The 13,561-nt window shown below is 41.1% G+C and overlaps 2 long non-coding RNA genes across 12 annotated transcripts in view; one reads left to right on the top strand and one right to left on the bottom strand.

Annotated features, from left to right (window-relative positions):
- LOC113970669 overlaps window positions 1-13,561 on the bottom strand; it is a 93,767-nt gene that overhangs the window by 30,627 nt on the left and 49,579 nt on the right. The gene's annotated exons all lie outside the window — the stretch shown is intronic.
- LOC113970670 overlaps window positions 30-13,561 on the top strand; it is a 13,767-nt gene continuing 235 nt past the window's right edge. Inside the window, exons 1-9 of one of the 6 annotated variants that reach the window (XR_003535264.1) lie at window positions 30-1,224; window positions 3,153-3,350; window positions 4,239-4,340; window positions 4,645-4,740; window positions 7,300-7,454; window positions 9,213-9,360; window positions 10,772-10,885; window positions 12,001-12,117; window positions 12,800-13,403. This is a non-coding gene — a long non-coding RNA (uncharacterized LOC113970670). Of the gene's footprint in view, window positions 1,225-1,798; window positions 3,351-4,238; window positions 4,341-4,644; window positions 4,741-7,299; window positions 7,455-9,212; window positions 9,361-10,771; window positions 10,886-12,000; window positions 12,118-12,799; window positions 13,404-13,426; window positions 13,521-13,561 lie in introns of those variants that run through there. The other 5 variants (XR_003535268.1, XR_003535265.1, XR_003535263.1 and 2 more) reach the window with 5 other exon arrangements.

The following is a 13,561-nucleotide window of genomic DNA, read 5'->3' as shown; positions in this document are numbered from 1 at the left end:
AAAAAAAAAGCTGTAATAGAGTTTTAACCATATTTTCCACCTTGTACTGTTACTGCAACTATCCCTTTAAAAGTCTACTGAGCTTTTTATAGTAAAAAAAAAAACTTATTTAGAATTTTAAAATATTTAATGTATAATTTAAAATTATTCTAGGGAAAGCGACTCTGCAAATGCAGCTCTGTGACAGCAGTCTGGGAAATACGGGATAGTGCCCAATACATCCCATTTATTGCCAACTGACCCATGTTCCCATGTCATCCCTGGGCACTCAGGCACCATGTTAAACCTTTCATTCTCTACTTGCACCATCTGAACCATTTTCATGGTGACAGCCAATGTTTCAGCCAGCACAGAGCATTTCTTCTTTTATGACTTTGAGATGACCTATGGAATGTATGGATCTTTAATACAGAAAAATGTTCTGACTAATTTTAAGAAGTGAAATACAGGCAGAATCGTGTCTGCCATCTTATCCTACCTTTAATAGAATAAATATGACTGAGTGTAATGGCCAAAATCCCTGACAGCCTCAGGTTTGCCAGCACTGGTTTTCCATGTGCTTTCAGCCAGGGATTGGGAACCTTGGCTGAGCACAGAGCACTTAACGTGCCTCAGACGGTGCCTCAAGATTTCCTGTGCACAAGTGAGCAGACAAGCCATGGTTGGGAAAAGTTTGGGTTTTCCACCTTCCTCAAAACCCTGGTGGAAGGGGAATTCTGCCTGTTGTACTCAGCGTGTCAAGCCCTTTGCAGAGGTCCCATAAAGGGACCTCATCACCTTTGCTGTAACACCTCATACCCCTTGTTAACTCTTCTCTTTTATGGTCCTGTAGGTAAGAGTTCATCTGACTGAAATATCCCTGAGGCAGCTGACAAGAAACCTTGAACTGCTTGAATACAAAACCAGATGCCTGCATTCAGTGTGGGGTGACCCTCTGCTCCAGCTCTCTGGAGCAGCGAGGCAGAGCAGTCCCAGGGCAGGCGGGAGACTCTGGAGTGCCGCCAGGCTGATGGAGACCAGCATTTGGCCGAGGATTATCCTCAGGCCCCTCATCATCACATTTTCGCTTGTTCTGTGTGGATGGGGACTTGATGACAATTCCCTGAATTTCAATTTGGAAGAAAGGGCTTCATGTTTGACCTTTTCTCTCCAGCGTCGTGTCTGCCTGCCTTGCCCGCAGGCTTCAGATGGGTCCTGTTCCCTTCGGTTTAAGGTCCAGATAAGGTAAGCTGGAGTAGCAATGCCTGCTCTTTTTTTCTGGTTTGCTTTTGGCTTAGAGCATTATCAGGCAGTCCCTGGGTTTAGTTTCTGCATTCGTTTCACTGCTTTCATAAAACTGGCTCAGCAATTTTGGATGACCGATAAGGAATGAACTTTCTCTCACCCGCAGCTGCTCTGATATGAATTTTTAAAATCCCTCTGTACTGAACAAATGCAGAAGATACTACTGACAATTTTCAAATAACTCAAAGAATTTTCATACATAAATACTCAGAGTCAGAGTTTTATCTGAACATGATCTAAATGCTCTGAAAACTTCCAAAGGCCTCACAAATATGAAGATACTTTCCTCAAAGTCACAGGAGGATTAAAAGTGAGAGAAAAAAAGACAATACCAAGAAATCAGCTGGGCACTAAGTTCCCCTGCTGGGCTTTAGGAGTGACAGCACTCGAGTCTAAAAACTGGTAACTGAGAAAAGCAACATAGAGATGGGAATGGAGCAAAGGGCTGCCTTGACAAGAAGCAATCTGAAAAATTTTGACTCTGCTGTGATTTTCTTCCCCCTCCCAAAAAAGAAGAAATAAAAAAAAGCCAAGTTATTTCAATGTAAGCATGTTAAATAACTGGCATCTGTCCTGAAATCTTGTAAAACAAATTGTAGCTCTGTGCAATTAAGTCCTCTGGGTTATAGTATCCTCCAAGATTAGACATCTCTAATGGGAGTGTTGACAAGCCCTTCAGTGTAGCATTGCAGTGGTGCCCCCTCAGAGAAAGAAGCAAAGCTCCGGGGAAATAATTAAAGAACATTTTGGTCAGCCTGTGATGCAAATACAAATTTTTCAGGTTATGCAGAAATAAACTGGAAACCCACAGAACATCACCAAAAGAGACTAAGGAGACTGAGTGATGCTTGTCCAAATGGGCCTGAAAGGAAACAAAAAGGCTGGGAAGACAGAGAACAAGAAGGTTTTGGAGTAGCTGTGGCTCAGGAAAATCTCTCTCTCCTCCCTGTCCCTCTAATTTTTTATTGTAGTCTGACAGTGGAGACAAAAGTAACCCATCTTTTCATTAATCCTAAACCCTTCTCCTTCATCTGGAAAACTGACATCAATTATTAATTTGGATTCACATTGTACTAATTCGGAATCTTGCTAGGGAACAGTACTTGCATATCCAGATCTGTTATTTTCACCAGTGTGGGCCTCTATTCTGTGTCAAGCAAAGCTTTTCTTGTTACCTTTTAACAGTCCTACAAATAGTAGGGTCTGCTCCTTACACAGACCATACTTGGCCAGCTCAATACTTCCAGTTGTTCTTCAGCTCTGTTACTTTTTGCTTCAAGAAGCAAATTTAGTGCAAAAAACATCAAGGAAAAAAAATATTTTAAAATTGATTTCTTAATTGTTGATGGCTATCTAACAAAGCCAACTTTTGGTTATTTTGGCAGTACAGTAAATTTAGGAGGTATCTGATCTTCAGTGGGGCATTTCTGGATAAGAAAACAGTCAAATTTAAATCAAGACTTGAAAAATTAAGAGTCATAAACTACAGGGAGGAGCCAAGTCATGAAGTCTCTTCTTTCTCTCCTTTCCCACTTTTCCTCATACAGCCATGATTCACTGAGGGAGTGTTTTGAACATTTCCACAACTGCAAGCATTTGGACAGAAGGAATGGGTGAAGAAAATGTATTTTAACAATTAGCCAATACATGGTGGTCTCTCCTAAAAAATCAAAAGGCAAGAAGTAGATACATCCAAGGCGTGAAAAGGAGATAGGATGTTTAAATCACTTTTATCATTTTTTTGTACATACTGATGTTTAAAATGGTATTGGTTAATGATACAATATTTTTTCTAATGTACCCTAGAGTCCCTAATTATTGCTTGAGCCACCTGAAGGGATTATTTAATTTTTAAATAATTTCTGCAGCGAAATGAGGAGATCCCACATTGGCTGCATGAGCATTCTTGCCATTGCCCGTGGCTGGAGTTGCCTGATGCCGTGAGTTTTCTATTTCATGGACCACTGTGAGAGAAAATCACGTGCTGAGGGAGTAACCCAGCAATGAAGGAGTAAATAGCTGCTGCTCTGAAGATCAGCTTATTAAGAGGCAGACATCTGAATGAAGTGAGGTTCCTGGGGAGTCTGTGGCACCAGACATGCCAAAAAGGGAGGCATGAAACCCTGTTATGTGCCATGACCAAGCAAAAGGCGTTTTCACCTAGGCAGGATTGGTGGTTAATATTCTGCTCCTGTGCTGTGCTCACTGAAGCCCCGGAGTGCTTTTGTTCGTGATCTGGGTCTTGTGCAGCACATTTACGTGTGACCGACTGTTGGAGTGGCTCAGTCACCTCGGTACAGAACAGGGCTCAGCTGAAATGCCAAAGGCACGAGCTTCGTTTGGGACACGAGGAAAACCAAACAAAAATATCACAACTTTTTTTTTCTCTTTCTTTTTTTCTTTGATAAAAGCCTTAACAACAGCTTCCTTATTCAACAGGATGGTGTGTCATATGGTTACATTACATCTGGTCAAGACACTAAAGATTATTTAGCTTTTAACTAACTTTTTTTACTTTTAATTGAGTTTGTTAGGCATAAATAGCTGAATGACACAGCATTTGTTTAACTCAGCAATATTCACAGCTTAATTAAATAATTCACATGCCAGTCTCTAATTGTGACGTGAAAAGACCAAAAACCAAATTAAATAATCATAGCTCCCTGAGCCAATTGCTTGGAAAAGAGGAGCAGGGTTTGTTGAGACATATGGCAAACAATCTTTGCTGCAAACCAGCAAGCTAAAACACATCACTACTACCATGTGGTAAGAGTATATATCCTTTTGCACAATATATTTTCAAAACACACTCTCGCCAGGAGCAGCAGGTGTGTAACTCAACAGCTGCACCAGGGTTTGAACAGATAACTCGAGTACTATGAATTGGAAGGAAAGGGAGGAACCTGGGAAAGGGGATGAAATATCGTGAATTAAAATCGCAATTTCCCTTAGAGTTTTTTTAATTGTTTACTTATAAGTTGGGGATTTGTGAAATGTGACAAATAAGGAAGTAATTGAGAGTGCCTGCTGCACTGAGATCTGTCTCTGCCAACATAGTAGAAATTGGTGTTGGAATTAACTTCAGTGGAATTAAGCACCCACACCAATTGGAGTGAGGAATGAAGCCACAGATATAGTTGCTATGAATCCGCCAAGGTTTGTTGTTTGTTTTTTTATATTATGGCTTTATTACCTAATCACCCTGTTGTGCTACATGCATACTGTATGCAAAAAAATACAGATTCTGTGCCCAGCACCAAAATGCAAAGAAGTCACCATCTATTGCTGTGTTTAGCAGACGTTATCCCACACGGGAACAATGACAGTAACCTCAAATAACAACAGTTTTCTGTTGCCCAGGTTCTCTGCTGTGGTGCTGTTGTTTATGGTGTGGCACAGGCAGGAGAAGGAGGTGTGCAAGGGAATATCCACTGGAGCCAGAACGGCAGGGCCTTGGTAAGTGAGCTGTTTGTTCATATTTTTCTATTGCGTATTTGAGAGAGTCAGACCCAAACAGAACTGCCAGGACAGAATATTCCTCTGAGAGGATGAACATGGGTTATGTGTCTCGGCTTTGCCAAAACACTATGGAAACCACTGCTTCAGTTTGGGAATAAAGACGTAGGCACAAACACTGCCTCAGGCAGGGTGAAGACCACCCTTGGGCAGAAGTGTTTGGGAGCTGCAGTGGTGAAAGGATGGGGGTGTGCTTTGTTTTGCAGAACATTTGGGTGTGTATAACAGGCCTGTCTAAGCAGAATTGGTGTGTCTGATGGCTGATCCAATATTCCAAGGAGGTCCTCTATTCAGAACTTGTTTTCCTTCCACGCTTACCCTACTTTGTGTATTGTGCTAGATTATACTGGTTTCATAAGTGGCAGTCACAGTTACTGTCCATCTGGATATGTTTTGAGGCTCTATAAAGTTTTAACAACTGTGAAAGGGGAAAATACAAAAATATGCAGCCAGTCTGATGTGGTTATCTCGAGATTTACCCTCCTGTCACCAGGAAGGCACAGAGCACCCTTCGTAGTCCATGTAAAACTTATTTAGATCTGTACCTTAATAACACAGCAAAAAGCATTCTCTTGTGAGTTCAGATTATCTCTTTCAATCTGTAATCTTTTAATGAATGAAAATAATTATAATATTAAAGTCATACTAACACATCTCTACGCATTCAATCTTGATTCAGGTCATGTATAACTGAATCAGATACTTGGTTAACTCTTGTGCTTGTCCTATTGCTTGCTTTTAAATAAGGGGATATTATACTTTTCAGTATGTTTTAATAAGATTTTGGGTTGCTATAATTTATTCTCACGCTATTCACTATGGAATGCCAGTCAGTTCTCAAAATCCTTGTACATGCTTGTCACATTTTTTTCACATTTAAAAAGCCCTCTTTTCCATGTTAACCCAGACTAAATTACCCTGTCAATCTTTAACTCCTACCTCTGTGCTGATAGATTATGACATGCATCTGGCAAGGCAAGATAGTTCTGCAAATAAACTACTCAGGTGCCCATCCTGAATCTGTGCAGTAAGGCTTTTGAGGTCAGAAGGTTTAGATTTGTCATCTCTAAGTGTAAAAGTAGGACAGGTACTTGTGTCGAGTCAAAGGGACACAGGGCTTTGGGACTGCACCTCTTTAAACTCCTGCCTTTGCATCATCAGATAATTCATGGCTCGTTTTCCTCCTGGGCTGTTTGTGTGTGGCTCAGCAATCAGCAGTGCTGTGGTTTATTCCCAGCCGTGGCACAGAACAGCACAGGACACTCAGCACCACTTTTTGCTCACCCCAGGCAGGCTTCCTGTGGATGGTGGGTGGGTGACTGCAGCCCACGGCTCCCGGGAGCTGCCTGTGAACCCGCTAATGGTGTACAAGTGCAGAGCCACCAGTGCCAGGTCTGTGCTGGGCTGAGGTCACACTGTGACAGGAGATTTATCGGCACAGCATGTCCAGCTGGAGCTGGAAGCAGAGCCTTTCTGCTCAGCAGGTGCTACAAAAGGACCGGCACATGCCAAGTCCTGGTGCCCGGAGTGCCAGTGCACTGCCCATTACTGCAGCCCTCAGTCAGCTCCAAATCACCCCATGGCCCAGCTCTGCTTTCAGTTGTGCTGCTCCTGATGTATTGATGAACACACAGCAGAGGAGAAACCAAATTACACAGAACTGTCTTGTTCTGATGTATTGGGCAGTTAGTTGCCAGCGGCCCCCAGAGCACAATAATACCTGTGCTGAGAACAGTGTCAGGGCTCTCTGCACAGCAGCTGAAGCCGTGCCTGCAATTCAAGTGTGATTTAAGTCTCTCTTGTTCATGCCCAGCTTTCTAGTACTTCAGCCCTTGGCTATCCCACATAGGCCCATACAATATTTTTCTTTGCCATCTGTAAGAGAGGATTAAACCATGTTGGGCTGGAGGAAACCTCTTCTGCTGGGGGAGGGGGGGAAAAAGTTCCTGTGAGATTATCACAGGGCAGAGATGCTGTTAGGACAGGGAAGGATTTTCCTGTAGGGTCTTAGTGCCCATCTGTAATAAATTTTTATGAGGGTTTGGGGGAAACAGAGACCTGGGCTAACCAGCAGGTTAGTGGTTTGGAAAGCTGCACAACCCAGTTACTGGCAAATCTTTGTTTTATCCATCCTGACAGGTTCTGCCATACCATACAGGTAGGTATTTTTTTCTAATGCTGTAATATAAATCATTGTCAGGTCATCAGCATTCCCACAGTTTTCCAAAGTATTTTTGTGTCTGCCAAAGATTCCCACAGGACCTCTAGGCCTATAGGATGCTATATAAGCTCCTTTAATGGAGCATGTAGTGCTGAACTGTGCTCTGCTGCAACATTCCCACTCAGAGGAAGAGGCATAAGGAATGAGGTGATCCCTAGAGTTATGGCTTAAGAACCATATTAAGATCTCTAGTAATAATATGTCTTAAACCATCATAGCAAAGTAAACCAATCTTTTACTTATACAAAAGCTTTTTTTCCTTTCACTATTCACTTAAGAAAATTCCATATGCGGATCCCAGAGTAGAGTAAGACACCATCAGGAGACTGGAACCTGTGCCAGCCTGCAGAGGCCTGTCCTCCAGCTGAGAACAGCTCAAGTGCAACATGTGCTGGCCCTGTGTCCTCCTCTGCCTTGTTCAGTTTTCCTTTGAGTGAGTACCTATTTCCCCTCTTTTTTTCCTAAACTTTCAAAAAAATTTTAAAAAAAGAGATAGAATTCAGTTCACGTGTTATTTTGTGAGCATCTTTTTTATCTCTGGGAGTTGGAATTACTGTCTTTGCCATCTAATAACACAACAGAAGTCCTGAAAATAGGAAGTGATGTGTCAGATCCCAGGGCTGCTTTTGCCACCCCACAGTGATGCTGCCCTGCTCTTGTGCTGCCCTGCTTTGCTGAAGGTTGTGAGATCAAAGCTCCAGCCACACTAAAGGATTTGAAGCAAAACAGGCCCTTTTATTTTCAGATCATCTCAAGGGCCTTCGAGAGCAGGAGGAAACCAAATGACAGTTAATGGATCTGGGAGGGCCTGACCTGAGGATAAGGTTAAGTGGTGTAATAATCTCCATCCTGAACTTGGGGCTGTGGAGCAGCTTCCCTAATGTGCTGGTCACAAGGTGAACCACTCTGAGCAAACCTCACAGATTTTCTGCCCACACCACTTAGAGCAAAGCTCAGGGTTCTGTTAAACACCTGAATCCTCCCCTAAAATACTTCCTTTTCTTTAATTAATGACTACTTTCCTCCACATTACACTCACTGATAAACTTGTCATATTTCTGTGCACTGACCTTTCTTTGGTGCTCTGATTTTTTCACTTCCAAAAGCACAGTGTGTCATATTTTCTAGATCTAAAACATTTCTTAGTTAAATTATAGGCTTTCTTCTTTGAGAATCAAAAAAGTTAATGCATGAGTTCTCTTTGTTTGGCTTTGTTGTGAGGGAAGGGAGTGGTCTGGCTGAAGAACTGTTTCTTTTGAGAGAGTGTTGGATGGCCATATCAGTCAGATTTTTGTTTTTCTTTCTTTGCCTAGAGAAACTCTGCAATTCATTAGCTAGTTTTATCTTTCTTTCAATGTCCTCTTTATGCTTGTTGTTAAGACCAGTGTAGGCAATATTATCCACAAACCTCATTAAGGAAAAATGTTTTAATGTCCTTCTCTCAGAGAAATTACACATATTTCCAGTGCAGAAAAAACAGCTGAGCTAAATTTGGAATTTCTCTAAAACAAGAAAGAGACTATTGGAGTCTCTTTCCAAGAGAAGAACCCATGAGGATTTATTCCATGGTGACTTGGGAATTATTTATTTCCAATATACAACGTCCCAACTCAACCCAGCCATACTCTTGGAATATTGTTGGACTGAAGAAGCTCTTCAGCTTTCAAGGCTTAACACTGACTTACTCTCTCCCAGAAGTACAATGGTGTTGCAAAATATCAGGCAATGGAACTGATAACAGCACGTCAAAAGAAACACTGGGGTAGGAGACCAACACTTGGTATGTAGACAAGGAAAGCCTTGCACCTGAGCTAACAAAAGCAGAGGGAACCTGAGGAATAGGCTACACAGCCAGGTAGATGGCCAAGAGAAATGGAAAGGAATGGAAAAACAGAAAGCATAAAAATAATCCTTCAGAGAAAGTCACTAATCTCCTAGTCAGGATGAAGAGGCTACTAAGAAATGGGTGGCAGCCACAATCAAAAAGTACTGTATTTGTAACAGAGGTACCCAGGTATTTTACTCTGACTTGTCCATGATTTGTACAGATAAGAAAAGTGCAATGAGAACTTTTTGAGGGATTTACAAAGTGTTCATATGAGTGAAGGAAAGGCAGGAGGGGATTCAGAAGTGGATGCAAGTTGGTTACAAGACAGGCATTAAAGACAGCATGCTTCTGTTCTGTTTGCAGGCTGAAAAGACATGGGAAGAACCTGCCACCTCTGCCAGCTGTGCCAGAAAACTTCTTTCCTGAAGAAGTCGTGTGATTGATCTCTGAAGCAACTGCTCAGTTACAATCCCACAAGTAACATGGAATTGCTGTCTGCTTGTGTTCTCTGGTAAGTGCAGCACTTTCTTTTAATTTAGGCTGTAGCTGTCATGGCTCATTATTTCAGCCCTGGGAATCCTCTGTGTGACCCTTTGAATCAGCCAAGAGAAGCACTGTACAAATACACTTTCAGGATCTTGTGCCAAGGGATCTTCTCTTCTAGTCAAGCCTCAAAAGGTCAGGGTGTCTTCAGTGTGGTTGATTTCCCTGAACTGAGGAGGAACACAACAGTGCAGAGATCACACTCCCCCCCAGCCCCCAGAATGGTTAATAACTGAGGTGCATTAGGCTTTCAGATGGACACAGAGAAGACATTTTGTGTCCTTGATGTCTGTCTTTTATGGTATCATAAGACCTAGTAGGGCTCATCACTCTGAACCCCTTGTCAGTGGTCATTCCCACAGGCACATCCAAGCATCTTGATTTTAAGTTCTAAAGCATATATCCCTAGCAGGAAAAAAAATAGTGAAAGAAATAAATTCAGTATTAAAAAACAATAAGAAGCATAGCAGAAAGAATAATGAAAGATTGGAAATGATTTATGGGTCACTCTATATATCTTTACAGAAAGAAAATATCCAAATTACCTCAGCTTTAATAGTCATATTCCCAGTGACTGCAGAGGAAGAACTTTTAAATGTATGTATAAGACTGGAAATGGTTACAAAAGATCAGAGGCTTTCAAAATTCGCTGTGTACCAGGTCTAGTGAGTGCAGTGCCAAGAGTAATATATGAAATCTGATCTGACAGTTTCATAATTTTCCTTTGTTTGGGGAGATCCCCATGCAATGCAAACGTACAGCATCGTGCCAGGACTAAGAGACACAGTTAGTGGAAAGGACTCGGAAGTAATGACCACTGGGCAGTTTCTCACTGGCAAAATATAAAAAGAAAATGAAGAATTAAGTCCATTAAGAAATCCCAAGGAACATGGTTTAGATTAAAGGACATTCCTTTCAGCCAGGAGGCTGGAAGGTTGATGTAGCACTGCTCGTGCAGATGTTTGGAAAATATTTCACAAACTCTTGATTTTGGAGAGTGCTTCTAAAGGCTGTTGCTCTTCCACTGCTCTGTGCCACCTCCAATTTATCTTAAGCATAAAATAGGAAAAAAACCCAGAAACTACAGCTTCTAGTTAAACAGGAGAGTTCTTTTTAAAGAAACACAATAAAACATAAGATGTTATGGTCCAAATCCTGTAGATCTGTGGTAGGCTGGCAGGTCTCCTTTTACCTATGAGCAATAAAAATGAAGTAAAAGCTAATCTGTCAAAACTCAGCGAGTTTATTTCAATTCCTTGGATCATATTGGCTACATGTGAACAGTGCATAGAGCAGTAAATTGCTATACTGAAGTCCTGGGAGTTCAGACTTGGTTGTGTGGTTTGTCTTTAAAAATCTGGTTCTATATTATGCTCCAGGTAGTGATTTTTACCAGGATTCTGTACCTGGCAACAGCACCTCAGCCCATCTCTGCGTGAATCCAGTCCAACTCTGAATATCTCTAGCACTAAGCACACAGAAAGATTACTTAGGTAAGATCTCAAGTAAGGGAGCTTGTGTCAGGGGCCAAATTCTGGGCCAATGCTCTGAGGTTCTGCTCATTAGTTTTGCAACTTTTTTGTTAAATTCTGACTTACACTTGACAAGGAGCTTTGAGTGTTCAAGTTGAAGGGTGAGAGCTCCTTCTCTCACACAGAAACAAACCTGCTTCCTGGTGCCAGTTCAGCTCTGACAAAAGGACATCCCAGCTCTGCTGATGTTCTCTATGCTACATTTTCCTACAGGAGAGGGGAAATGCTGAATGTTGCTGTTCCCCTGCCTGCTCCCCCTTTCTGACTGCATCTTTGTGTGTGTTTTCTGATCATCTCTCCAAGTCTCTCCCTCATTGTCTGGAGAAGGTGTTACCTAATGGCCATTCCCCAAGGAAACAGTTTCTCCTTTCCTAACCACATTTCATTGTCCCAAGTGCAAGATGTGATGAGGGATGGCTCTTGTCCTAATGAAAGAGAGTGAAGGTTCCATTGACTTCACCAGGGTCAAAACTTCACCCTCTAGGACCCATTGGTAGAAATGGGAGGCAATTTTCATTTTCACAGAGAATTTGCAACCCCTTAATTGTGTTGAAACCTCCAATATTTCCTTCACGGGGCAAAGTTCGTATCTTCTTTCAGATGAATGTAGTGGCTGAGCGTCATCTGCTGCTGCAAAACCTTTACAAGTCACTTAAAACTAGAGCAGGAATAAAAGAGAAGCAGGGTGGGAAAGGGTTGTTTGCCATTAAACACCAACACAAACCCAGCTTTTTGTCTGTGCCCTTCCCCCTTTTTGTTCACACACTCCTCTTCACCCTTCAGACAGCCTTAGAATGCTAATTTTTCTAATCACTTGGAGAATAAAAACTATTATAGAAATCAACTGAAATATTATTCTAAACCCTGTTTAATGAGACTGGATCCACACCTATAAATAAAGTCTTAATCTTAACTTCCAAGACAAGGGTGTGGGAAGTACCAATACAACCTGACACATTCAAATTCAAAGCAAGTATCTGAAACCAGTTTCAAAAAGGGTTGTTTAACACATACTGGCAGGTGGGATTTATGAAGAAATGGTTTTAAATAAAAGTCTAATTGTCCTCTTTTCACAGATGTTTAGGATTTCTCTTCACAAAGCAGATGATACAGATGCTCAGGAAGATTCAGTGAAATGATGGTGTAATGGTAAAGATTTGATTGTGCTAGTCCACCGGTTTGTGAACTTTAAGGTATTCAATTATTCTGATTTTTCTCAGGGTAGAATCTTGTATGCATGTAACCCCTGGTTAGCACTAATAACAATATGAAACCCTTCCCACATCAAAGCTGTGACTACATGCTTTTGTCTGTCCTAATGGTTTGAGAGAAAATCTTGATAAATCAACATGAGTTTTTTCTTTTTCCTTTTTTTTCTTTTCCTCTTTCTTAAGTTTTGTTGTCTTGATTAGATAAAAAATAATAGGGGGCTGTCAATCTGTTTTCTTTTCAGGTCTTCTCTGCCTCTTTCTAAATTAGTTACAGCCTGCTTTTTGTAGCTTTATAGCCAGCCTGACCTAATTTAATTACCATGACTTGTGTGGCTTAAAGATAAATAGTTTTATTCAGTCTGCCTACTTTTGTATAAGTTTTCCCTTTCACACATCTCTCTATATTTTGGCATTCAGAATTCTTGTCCTCTGTTCTCGGGTAGGTTAACACAAGGTTAGTTTATAGCATTGTCCATATTTTCACACAAAGGCCTTTGATGCAGTCAGCCCCTGTTTGTGCTGGGAGTCTTTGTGGGACACAAATGAACATGAGCTGGGGAGGCATGGGATGGAAAATACACCCTTATGCCATCATGAGGTGGAAATTCTCAAAGCTTGGTCCTATACCAACACTGTCTGAGTTTTGGTTTTTTTCTTATTTTAGGAAAATACTTCAGAAATCACAGTTTGAGATTTCTTCCCCACAGATTATTTTAAACTGTGCCATAAGTGGGTGGAAGATCTCCAGCAACATAACTTTGTAGTACGAAAATGCCTTCAAGCTGTCCCAGAAGACAAGTGCTTTAAACAGAGATGTGTCCCCAAGGTACAGATCCATGGGGTTCATGCCAAGAACACGGACAAATCCTTCTACTACTGCCCTGCTGGCCACCTGGAAGTACAGAAAGCAAGCAACCAGCTTATTCAACTGCAAAATCTACTTAAAAGAAGGGATTATCATGTTCCTTCCTCTCTGGGAAAAGGGAGAAAGACTGACCAGGAAAACATGACTGATAGTAAATGTTTTGCCTTTTTTTTTTTTAAATAATTAAATATCTTACATTCCCATAATCACTGCATTGTTTTATGATCTCACAGGTAATATTCAGAAATCATCACTAATAGGAAATGGTAAAAAATTATTAAATCAGTTATATTCCCAGAATCACTGCATTTTTTTTCTAATCTCACAGAAACATTCAGAAATCACAACTGATAGTAAGTGATAAAAGATGATTAAATCTGTTACATTCCTGTAATCACTGCATTTTTTTTTTTTATACTCTCACAGGTAACATTCAGTATTCATGACTGATAGTAAATGATCAAAGATGATTAAATTGGTTCCATTCCCATAATCACTACATTTTTTCATCATTTCACAGGTAACATTCAGAAATCACGACTGATAGTAAATGTATTTTTT

Source organism: Neopelma chrysocephalum, unplaced genomic scaffold (assembly GCF_003984885.1).
Source record: "Neopelma chrysocephalum unplaced genomic scaffold, ASM398488v2 Primary Assembly neopelma1_78, whole genome shotgun sequence".
In the NCBI taxonomy this organism is placed as follows: domain Eukaryota; kingdom Metazoa; phylum Chordata; class Aves; order Passeriformes; family Pipridae; genus Neopelma; species Neopelma chrysocephalum.
The sequence above is the reverse complement of the archived record's forward strand: the minus strand, read 5'-3'. Positions and strand labels throughout refer to the sequence as shown.